The sequence below is a fragment of the Molossus molossus genome, unplaced genomic scaffold (assembly GCF_014108415.1).
Source record: "Molossus molossus isolate mMolMol1 unplaced genomic scaffold, mMolMol1.p scaffold_m16_p_18, whole genome shotgun sequence".
Classification (NCBI taxonomy): Eukaryota; Metazoa; Chordata; class Mammalia; order Chiroptera; family Molossidae; genus Molossus; species Molossus molossus.
The window spans coordinates 22,861,121-22,873,644 of NW_023425353.1; the positions used below are offsets into that span (position 1 = coordinate 22,861,121).

At 40.7% G+C, this 12,524-nt stretch overlaps 1 protein-coding gene across 2 annotated transcripts in view; it reads left to right on the forward strand.

The window, feature by feature from the left end:
* Positions 1 to 12,524, forward strand: part of GRM7 (glutamate metabotropic receptor 7) — an 842,682-nt gene that overhangs the window by 334,124 nt on the left and 496,034 nt on the right. The window lies entirely within an intron of this gene.

The following is a 12,524-nucleotide window of genomic DNA, read 5'->3' on the forward strand; positions in this document are numbered from 1 at the left end:
GTTTTTTGTCCACTATGTAACTCACAGATATATTCAAGAAGCTTTAGTAATAACCATCTTAAGCCCAAGTTACTGATATAACTGCAGTCTCCTTTGTACTATATAACTTTCCACTATATAACTTTTACTTTAATCATCCTGATATTAATTAATCTTCTATTGTTAGTAATTTCAAACTTGTCCTGGCAATAGTGTAATTATAAATAATCTTTTATTTTTTTTCTACCAGTAAACCTGAGTATCTAAGAGAGTGCACTTCAGATAAGCATGTCAAAATTAACAATTGATTTGATCTGAATTATTGTATCTCCATCAGCTAAAGGCACTTCTGAAGTATGAGCATCACTCAGCAGAAGGGGACACACACACACATGGTTTTCTCCTTTGCTGTAGAGAGCAACAAGATGTACCTTTAGAACAAAATTAAAATGGCATGAGGTAAACTATCCCGGTGTTCTTCCCACGTGGCACTCTGGTTCCCACTGTTAGCATTTATAACCTCATATTGTCAATGCCTTCTTGTCTTTTTGGTCTTCCACAAATTCCCGAGAGCAAGGGCTGTGACATATGTACTGTTACAGTCTCAATGCCTAGTAGAATAACTGATCCAGAGTTGTTTCCCAGGAATACAATTAAGTGCCATGTAGTGTGATGCCGAGTTCCCCTTTCAGGAGCTCAGAAGAAAGTCCAACCTACAAGCATCTGAGTCTCCTGGCTGAAATGTATGGAGGAGGAAAGACATGAAGTGGGTATTGGCTGACTGGTCTTGTTCTTGACATTTAACTTGCCCAGGGGCACAGAGACGAGCTGTACAGGATGTCCACCCTGGGACAAGGCATTGAAGGGGGAATGAGGGAACAGATCTGTAGCAGGTAGTAAGATGGGAGGTCAGCATCCAGCCCGAGGAAGAGCCGCAATGCTAGGAGAAAACTCTGTAACTAATAAAATAGGAAGAGGGGATCCAAAATGCACTGTGAGTGTGTTTGTGATATAATATAATTTGTGATGAAAATTTCCATCTGACAACAATACCCTAGGTCACAGTTGACTGACTATGGCCTGCTGGCCAAATCCAGCTCACAGCATGTTTTTATATGGCCCTCAAGTGAAGAATTTCCAAAACACCTTAAGAGAGTTATTAAAGAAAAATAAAATAGAATATGTAACAGTGACCTTTATGGCCTCAAAGTCTAAAATGTTTACTATCTAGCCACTTACAGAAACATTTTCCTGCTTCCTGCATGTCCCCGGAGATTAATGCGTCAAGATAAACAGGTGGGGCAAAAGTAGGTTTACAGTTGTGAGTATGTGAAACACACCTTATTCTTGTATTATCATTCATTAATTTTTGTATTGTTGCCCATATGAATAACTGTAAACCTACTTTTGCCCCACCCTTTACATACTCACACACCACACACATGTATGAAGAGATACATTTAAAGATGCTATATATGGACATACATGTGTATGCATATGTGCACATATGTACATACTTACCTATGAACATGTACACATACACACACATTTATGTGAGGAGGCAATGAATCAAGGGAGTTTGGAGACTAAGAGCCTGCGTCTCTTCTACTTTCCATTTTCTAGGTTTCTCTACTTTTTGCTACAACTCTCCTACATTCCAGTGGTGAAACTGAGTGAGATGCTATCATCTCTAAAATGCTTTTATTTTCTCATCAATCAAATGGGGACTGTCTGGCTCCTGGCTTTGTAGTGAGGGTTAATACGTAAAGTCTCTAGGTCACTGCCTGGCATCTAGTGAATGCTCGATGAAAGCGGACTGTAACTGCCGTTGCTGTCACTGTTAGTGTCGTTACACCGAAGAGCGATACAAAAATATTCCAGGAAGTGTTCACAGGGCTGAGCAGCAGCTGACTGTGAATAGATGGGAAGAGACTCAAAGCGCAATGACCCCAACCCTTTGTCTTACATGGTGAAATAAAGAACCCAGGGAAGATGGGAAGAGCTGGCTTGCAGGTCATGCCGAAAATACGTACCCACCAGCAAGGCAAAAACAGAAATGAAAATAATACTTGTCACCTGTATTCTTTACAGAGTCTAGGTAATTTAATGGTCACAAATCAAACATAAACATCATAGAAATGTAACACTGCAGAATAAGGAATAAATAGTGATTCCTACTGCACTGTATTAGAATGCCTAATCACCACCCCTTTTGCTGAGACTATTACTACACATACCACACACACACACACACACACACACACAATCCACAACACACAAGCAACTTCATGGTGAGTAAATTGTTTATTTCTGAGAGGCTGTTGAACAATGATAGAAACCTTGTGTCTGTATTGGTTCTGTCTCCCGTGCTAAGCTGGGAGCCATGGTCATGATTGTGATTATATTCTAGGCAAGTAACATATCTGTTGGTGCTACTTGTTAATATCCTCTTTCTGTGCTTTCTTTTTTTAAATTAAAAAAAAAAAAACTTTAAAGAGAGAGAAAGGGAGAGGGAGAGAGAGATAGAAACATCAATGAGAGAGAACATTGACTGGCCGCCTCCTGCATGCCCCCCACTGGGGATTTGGCCCACAACCTGGGCATGTGCCCTGACTGGGAATTGAACCAGTGACCTCTTGGTGCACGGATCAACACTCAACCACTGAGCCACACTGACTGGGCTGTGCTTACTTACTAGTCTTGCTTAGCAGACACAGTTTCAGAAGCATGTTGATCAGATGAACAGGCATTGTGTGTTCACTTCACATTAGTAAGACTAGTTATTCCTCCACCAACTTAAGGGATCTATTAGTTATCCTCTGTGTACAGTGTCTCTTCTGGTAATGTTCCCAAATGAATGTTGTCTTCGTCAAAAATAAGACTGAGAAGCAGATTTCAAAACAGATGTGTGTCGGTTTTAGACACGCAGACTTACGGGGCCTATTTTTAAAGCCCAGGGAGATTCTAAAGTCTGTCTGCTCCAATTTGGAAACGAGACTTGACAGCCCTCGATCCATCCCCACTTACCCCTGAACAGCTTCACTTCACTTGTTAGGTTGTTCACAGACATTGTGACTCACACCAACATGGCGCGTTGCTTTTTGCCAGTTCTGATTTCTGGATTGGAGCACAGATCGAGAGATCATTATTTTCCAAGCTTGTTACCATTTGGTGGCTGCCTCTCCTGTAAGCAGTTCACTAGTTTGTTTTTCACTATAAGACCCCCACTTCCCCAAACAGAGCACATTGGCATAGCCGAATCCTCAATTAACACATTGAGTTGAGTATCCTATTAGACTTGTCCTATTGAAGGACAAGTGTGGCCCCTGGCTCACCCCAGTTAGAGGTAAGGCAGACATCCCACAGAAATTACACCAGCATATGGGAAATCTATTTCTTGTTACCCCAAAACCAGGATTTCACAACATAAAACATGATTTAAGTGGATCTGACCTTATCTCCCACAGCGCAAACACCTCTCACTACTACCACCCACCTCCTCTGAAATAATCTGCCCTCTGGCCGCCAACATACATGCATACACATGGCCTCTATTCTTTATCAAGCACTGACCGACTGCATACTCTTTTCTATTTTTTTATATAGTGGTAAAGAATAATTTTTATTAAAGCTTTTTTATTTAGTTTACTGAGGTTGGTCATTGCCTTGGTGCCCACAGGGCTCTATAACAATAACCTCGGCAATGAGAGGAGAAAGTGGTCCTACAATGTGATCATAACAACATTGAAGTGAGTATGTTGATATTCAGCCCATGGCCAGCACTTCCCCGGGGAGCTCCTTCCCCTCACCCCATCCTTCACTCCATTGTAGTTACTGTGTATATATCTATGTCCTCTGCTTCATATAGAAGGTCGTTCTGCATCTCATTCAACTTTGTGATAATTCTTCTATACCTAGACAATTAAAACTTTATGTTATACATAATGACAGATCAATAACTATTTGTTAAGAAGTCAATAAATCAGCCCTGCCCAGTTTGGCTCAGCGGTTGGAGCATCGGCTCATAAACCAATGAGTCGAAGGTTCGATTCTGGTCAAGGGCACATACCTCAGTTGCGGTTCATCCCCAGCCCGAGTTGGGGTCCTGCAGGAAGCTGCCAGTCGATGTGTCTCTCTCACATAGATGTTCCTCTCTCTCCCTCCCTTCCTCCAAATCTATCTGAAGATAAATGGAAAAATATCCTTGGGTGAGGATAAAAATAAAAGAAGTTAATAAATCAATCATCTTTATAGAAACCCCACTCCTGGTTGTTTACATTAAAGAAATGAAGTCTTATGTTAACACAAAAATCTACACACACATGTTCATTGCAACATTTTTCATAATTATAAAAACTGGAAACAACCAAAAGGTCCTTCAGAGGGTAAATATATAAACAAATTGTGGTACATCAATATATTGGAATACTATTTAGCAATAAAAGGAAACAAAATATTGATAAAAGTAAAAATTTGGATGAATCTCAAAGACATTATGCTGAATAAAACCAGTCAGTCTCAAAAGGTTACACACTGTACGATGCCATTTATGTGACATTCTTGAAAGGACAAGAATGTTGTGATGGAAAGCAGCTCAGTTGTTGCCAGATGGTAGTGGCTGGGGGAGAATTTAACTACAAAACACACGAGAGATTTTTGGGGTGATGGAACTATTCTGATTTCAGCGGTGAGTACACAAATTTATACATGTGCTAAAATTCATACAAATGAACACCAAAAATGTTCAAGGTTACCCTATAGCAATTTTAAGAATAAACATTTTAAAATCACCTCTGTGAACTCCTATGCCCCTGTTAAAACTCCTTCCCAGTTTCCATCACATCTAGACTTGAGATCAGTGTTCTTGAACTTGACTGATCATCCGAAACAGCCATACCTCGCATTGACAGCACAGTATCCCAGAACTCTCTGTGGAGGATGAATTCAATCGATCTGCCCAAAAGCTAACAATTTGTTTTCTTGCAAGAGCCTAAGTGATCCTGGGATAGAAAAAGTTGGAGAAAATGCTTCAGACTTCAGCGAGCACCAGAGTCCATTCAGAAGACCTACCCAGGTCAGAAGTGGAGTTCACAAAGTGGCATCATTCTCAAGGATCCTAGGAGAATCTAACTCAGGTGGACCATGGGACAGACCTTGAGAAATGTCATGGTAGCTCAACGCTATTAAATTAATGTCAAATTCAGCGGCTCCTCTGTGTCCACCCAACAACTCTAAAAGTCCTTGGTTATCCTCTTGTCCATTCTCCAGCACAGGCATCATATACCTACACAGCCTTAACATTCCCCACCTCACTCCCCCTTGCCTTTGTCACCTAGAGAAACAACATGTTTCAATGTGCTTTCCTTCAGTTTCCTGTTTTTATGCACAAAAAACGTGGAGCCACCTCTAATTGAATTCTCTCTTTTCCAGTGCTGGCGGAAGAGGTGTGTCTGACCTGCAGAGCTGACCTCTGACTATGCTCTTGATCCTCTGCTTTCTGTCTCCGCATTTCCGACTTTCCTTCTGCAAAGGCTCCGTCCATGCAGCCTGGGGATGCATCCAGTCACCTCCTTCTCATACTATCAACTCTCCTTTGACTTGGAAAACCCTTTTATACTCACCCTTTCTGTTTACAGCCAAACTCCCCAAGCAGATAATCTCCAGTTACAGTTTCTACTCGGTGTCTGTTCTTTCGCTTTTCAACCCACAGTAATCAGTTTTTCATCTTCAGCCTTGTACTGAAATGTCGCAGGTAAACCCTGCCGGTGACCTCCTGGAGACCCAATCCTCCGGACGCAGCCTGACATCATCTGGCTGAAGTTGGCCGAGCCCTCTTTACTTATTAAAAACTTCCATGTTTTCTCACTACTTTATAGGAACGTTGTGGGAACTAAATGAAATAAAGCATATCGTTAGTGTGGTTAACCCCGTGTTTGGCATATAAGTGTTCTGAAAATGTTGGATGATGATGTTGTTTTAGCTGTCTTATGTCTACTTATATTTTAATTCATTTGAATTCTAGAATTTTTTGCTCCCTGGATCTCCCTTATTAGTCATGCCTCAGAGCTGCCATCGGTCCTCAGGGGGTCATTTTCTACTTGTCCCACCTGAAGTGGACCCCCAGTGCCCTTCTCTCCCAGCATGCAACCTGGCATGGCAGCTAGACTCAGGCAGGTGTTTTGCCTGGAGGAAGGTCCTGGCTGTACTGAGTTTCAGCCTCGGTACTTCACCTCCCCATGGCTCAGTGTTCTAAGCTAGTATTTAGGTAGGAATGGTACCTGTCTCATAGGGTTATTGTGAGAATAAAATGCATTAATATGAGTAAAATGCTTAGTACAATTCCTAGTACAAATTATTTGTTAAATATATTGTGTGTGACCATAGTCTCAGCACTTGTTGCTTTCTGAAATGATCTTGCTGAATTATGATGCTGTAGACTATCTCACTTCCAGAATAAAAGAGGATCCAACAGAAGAAAGGATCCATGCTTTGCATTGTCTCATTCACGGCCATATCCTTAGAGCACCAACATGGCCTAGTGTTCATCACATTCTTGTTGAATGAATGAGTAAATGAGCAATGCGTACAATCAAATCATTCAGTGCCTAATACCTGGCCTAGCTCATACTGTTATTGCTAGTAGTATTGTCCATAGTACTAAGCACAGTTGGTCATTAAAATGTAATTGTAATGGTAAATACCAAGTATTGTGCATGACTTAACAAAACAAACACACCTGAAGTCATACAGACATTGCATAGTGAGAAATTGAGAGCTTTCATTGCTCTCTGAATTGTGTCTATTTTTTTAAAAGAATTCTGAATTCCCTCCATGCTTTAGTGCCAGAGAGGCTGCCTCTGTCTCACTTGATTTAGTTTGGTGGCTTCCCTTGGAAAGGTGCCATGAAAACAAATAACAGGACCCCCACACACACACCCCACACTGAGCACCCCAATGCAATGAAAGTTCTTCATAGATCTATTTCTACAAAGAAAAATAAATTGATGTGTGTTGTAACTTGGCGATCTGAGTTGAATTTTTCTTGTCATTCCACTAACAGTGTGTGCAAGTTCTAGAGGAAGAAAATTGGGATTTGGGAACTGTTGTGCTAGGGGCCGTAGAGTAAAACTGGCAACCAAGCTGCTTTATTTTAATGATTTCCCCAGTAACTTCTTTAAAGCAGGGAGCTGCAGAAACTGAGAGTGGACTTGATTAAACAAACGGGGAAAAGGAAGGTGTGAAACGCATAGCTGAGAATATTAAAGGGATAAAGGAGCTAGGGGGAGACAGCGAACCTGGCAGCCCATTCTAGGAGTCTAGACTGAGATACTAGATAAAAAAGTATCTGCTAGACTTCATTTTGTGGTGACTAATATTTGCTAATGACACGTCTCTGCTTTCCATTCTAATCTTGCACAAAATAAAATGTATACGTTTTCCAAGGTGTGTTGTATTAGGGTTCTCCAGAGAAAATGAACCCATAGAATATGTGTGCATATGTAATAGTCGGACAATCGCAACATCTGTATGGTCAATGAGCACACTGGAGACCCAGGGAAGAGCCAGCATTGCGATTCAGATCTGAAAGCAGAACCCCCTCTTGTTCAGGGGAAGGAAGTCTTTTGCTCTCTGTTCAGGCCTTCAGCAGATTGGATGAGGCCCGTCCACATGGGGGTTGGGGAGCAATCTGCTTTACTCAAAGTCCACCTACTTCCATGTGACTCTCATCCAGAAAGACCCTCTCAGAAGCCTCCAGAATAATGTTTAACCAGATATCTGGGAACCATGGCCCAGACAAGTTGAAACATGAAATTAACCATATTTCTTCTCCCCACTTCGGGGCCTTCATGTATACTGTTTCCTCTGCCTGGAAAGCCCTTCACCCACTCATGGCCTGGGAATGTCCTTCCTGTCCTCCAGCCTCCGCTTAGAAGGCATTTTCCTAGTGGGGATGCTTCCGATCTTTAGCCTTGATCAGGCCTCCTTGTTAGAACCTTAGCATCATGCCATGTAATTTCTTTCATTATACTTATCACAAATTTTAATTGGAAATATTTTCTGTGTTGGTCAGTTTACTACCTGTTTTCCCTCCTGATTTGGATACTGCACAAGGTCTTGAACTTGACTCCTTGTGTTCACTCTGTCAGCACACATGACAGCCGCCCAGGCAATATTGAATAAACAAACAACTGGGTGGCACTTCAGATAATTGCAAAGACACGTTTTCCATGCAAATCTTAGAAATCCAAAGCATCCTTTGAATCAGAAACACTTTGAAACACGTTGGTACACCTTTTGCTATCTCAGGCAGATATTTCTTGAATTAAAAGCACTCTTAGAGTTTGAGCAGGCATTCACTTAAAAACACATATTCTTAGCCACTAATATCCCATGTAATTCAGTAGGTTAGGGAGTGGGACTAGAGGGTTTTGTTTTGTAAAAGGTGTCCAGGGACTCTGAAGCTTCTGGTTAATAAACCAGCAGCTGGGAACTACCTATATTAGACCAAGCTTTAACCTAAGTCAGGAATCCCACCTCAGGTGATGGAAGCTCATTGTCTACTGATGTTACTTCTGTCACCTTGACACCCACAGACTAGATACAATTCTTGACTGAATGGAGACAGACATAACATTCTTTCAAATAAGTACATTTTTCATCTCCACTATTCCTTCATGTTCAAAATAAAGAGTTATAATTTTTTTCAATGATAATTACTCCCTTTTAGACTCTCAGTCTTCTCTGATGCCTTTAGTGCTATAATATATGGTAACTCCAAATCTGTGATTATTAGACTCAAGCAGTGCTCTTTATCCTGACATATTCCTAGCACCGAAGGATGATTGATTCTTCAAGATAACATATCTCCGTTCATGCAGACCTGTGTTCAACTGTTTCTCTGAAATTTTTTCATTTTGTTTGTTGCTAATCAGTTTATGTGTTTGAGATCTCAATCAAGATTTTTATATTTTGAGAATTCCTGCTTCTAACTGAGATAACATCTCAAGGAGTAAATACATTCTGCTTCAAAGTTTTCCTACTTTTTAAAACCTGTTTAGCCAGAAATAACCTCAACTTTGTTGTGTTATGAGATCTCTTATTGACCAGTTGGCTGAGTGTATAGTTATTAGTGTTTAAAAATATAACTGAGCCCTGGCCGGTTTTACTCAGTGGTTGGAGTGTCGGCCTATGGACCAGAGAGTCCCAGGTTCAGTTACAGCTAGGGGCAAGTACCAAAATATATATATATTTGAAAGCCCAACCAACTCAAGTGAGAAAGAAAAAAAATATATAGGACCTTGGGAGGAGGTCTAGTCCTCAGTTTCAGGATCCCATTTAGGCGGAAAGAAAATGTGATGGAAGTAAAAGATTAAGTAGAACCCAGTTGGGTATTCTGATTGTTGAATAACATAAGGTGTGAAAAATAGATTGATATTAGATTGTGGAAGCTAAACATCTAGATTTTATTTTGGGAGTTGTGCAGATCCAAGAGCTGATGATAAGTTTTTATCAGAAGAGCTACAGAATTAGCTTTTAAAGAGGATTAGTGTAGTTAAGGAATAAAGGGTGAAATGGAAGAAAAGAGGTGGAGGACAGGTATACTGTTGAGGAGAGGTCAAAAGCGTCAAGCTCCGTGCAACAACAGAGATGACTCTTCAGACGTGGTACTGAGCAAAAGAAGCCAAACACAAAGTGGTAATATTCTAAAATTCCATTTATAAGAATTTGAAAAGTAGGAAGAAACTAATTTACAGTGATAGAATTCAGTGGTTCCCTTTGGAGGGAGGTAATGACTGGGAGGCTCCTGGGGTTTTATAACCTTTGCCCTAGTCCAGGATGTAAAAGGTCATCAAGTTCTACAGCTTAGTTATGTATACTTTATAGTATATGTGTTCTAACTCAAAAAGTTTACTCCCCCTAAGACAGTTGGGGTTAGGATGGAGGCAATGGAGTTGGAAAGCCAGAAAAATTTCTATCCACAGTGCATCTTTCAGAAAACAAACAAAACCTAAGTCTAATTGGATATACAAACAGGGTATGGCCATTCCTGTTACGAAAGTGGGCTATATCCGCAAGGTTCATCTTGGTAAATAGTCTCTAAAGGTGACTGCCATCAACGCCTCCCATTATGTAAGTCGGTAACATCTGTGTGTCTCCCCTTGAATCTGGGCTGCCTTTACAACTTGCTCTGACCTATAACATTTGAAGGAAAGGGCACTGTGGCAATTCTAGGCCTAACCATTAAGATGCCTGGAAGCTTCTGTTTCTCTCTTGGGAATTCATCCATCACATTGTAAAGAAGCTTGAGTTGTCCTAGCGAATGCTGAGATGTCACTTGGACAGGGAGAGCTCTGAGTGACCAGATGTGTGAGTGAAATGTTCATGGATTTTCAAGTTCAGCCACTAACAGAAGACAACTGAGGGAGAGTCATAGCTGACGCCACATGGAGCAAAAGAACCACTCAGCTGGCCCTCCCCTGAATCATTCCCAAACTCTAGAGCAGTATATGACACAGTAGTAGATCACTGCAACGGCTGTGTTCTAGAGCAATTGCTCTCGGCAGAGAGGGGCATTGTGTTCCCCCAAGAGACATGTGTCAATGTCTGGAGACATTTTTAGTTGTCATGACTAGAGAGACTGCTGCTGACATCTAGTGGGGAGAGGCCAGAGACAATGCTAAACACCCTGCATTGCACAGACCGGTCCCAACAACAAAGAATTATCTGGCCACAAATGTTTGTGAGATGCTGACACAGAGCAACGCTTTATAACTTAGGTGAATGCACAGGAATTTTTCTCCAAAGCCAAATTTTCTAAACTTTACTAGTAATATTAATGACATGGGATGTATTATATATATAGTCTCAAAATTATCTCAGCCCTTCAGAACCAGAATTTCCAGGGAAGGGACTTGGGAAGTTATATTTTTACTTTGGGGGAAGTTGAAAAACATCACCCTTGGCTAGTGTTTCTCAGATTTTAATGTGCCTACAAATTGTAGAATCTAATTCACTGTGACTGGGGTGAAGCCCAAAGGTCTGATTTCTAGCAAGCTCCCGGCGATGCCAAAGCATTGCTCCTTGGACCACATTTTGCGTAGCAAGACTCTAGAGCAGTTCTACAGCGTTAGTGGACATCAGAATCTCCGGGAGACACAGACTGGCTGGGCTCAGCTCCAGATTTTGATTCTGCTGGTCTGGGTGGGGCCTGAGAATTTGTATTTCTGACAAGTTTCTAAGTGATGATAATGTTGCTAGTCTGGTAATCACACTTGGAGAACCAGTGTCCTAGATAAATATTTTACATATCTAAGTGCACATAATAATTTACCTCAGGTGACCCCAAATGGAAGGTTCTCGGACCTCTCCCCACCCCTCACTATGTTTCTTCAGTCAGGGTCAGTCTGCACTGGGAACCAAGTACGTTGCATTTTAATAAACTGCCTCACCTGAGGTCCTTCCAGTATCAGTGGCCTAGGACCACACGTTATGAAGCACTGCCCAGGCGATCCTATTAGAATATCTAGAGTTTGAGGGAGGGGCAGGGGTAGTTTGGAAAAACACATTCAATTTTATAATTGGTTTAATCTAAATTTATTCTGAAATGTCAAATAACATTAAAAGAATAGAAGAGATGTTTAGGCCCATTAAAGGTGGCCCTGGGTTCTACTAGAACCAGAAGGACTGTGTTAGAAAAGGGCATTTGCTCCCTGAGTCAGTCACTCAGTTCTTTGTGAGCTTGTACATTTCTACTCCCTGTAGCAGCTACGAGTTGGATGCTGCTGCCAATTTAAGACGAGACATTATTAATAATGACCACGGTTAAACTTTGTTGAATTTTTGCTGTGGACCAGGCATTATGTAAATACTTTGCAGATGCTCTGCAATGTAATATACTAGATAACACCTTAAGAAGCAGGTCCCCAATTATCCCCAATTCACAGATGGGAAAATTAATGCATACCACATTTAAGATACTTGACCAAGATTATGCAGCTAGTTAATATCAAACCCAGAGTTTTCACCTTGTCTGATGGCTAACAGATAGATGGGTACGAGATAAGATATGGGCATCTGGATCTAAAACGATTTTATTTAATTTTTTTATTATTGAAAGTATTACAGATGTCCCCATTTTCCCCATTGACTCCCTCCTTCCCCCTCCCACTGGATTTAATTTTAAATATGATTTTAAAAAATAGAATAATTCTTATGTAAAGCAATAGTTCAAATGAAATTACCTTTTTATATAATGAATAAAGGATGTATTGTGGAATAAGATTTACTATTAATTACTTTACCAGGTATTTTTAAACATTATGAGAACTTTAATATGTTCTTCTTACTATTAGTACATGAAACTTTTCGAGCAATATGTTCTCTAGTAGTGGGTTTTGTTTGTTTTGGCTTTTAGCATGGTTAGTTAAGAAAGTTTACAGTGGTCTCAAATCAAATGTCATTTTCAGGGCTATCTTCTTCTTCAGTATGATGTCTGAAGGAGATAAATCTTTTCCCTGTCGTCTGTTACCTTCCTTCCTTAAATA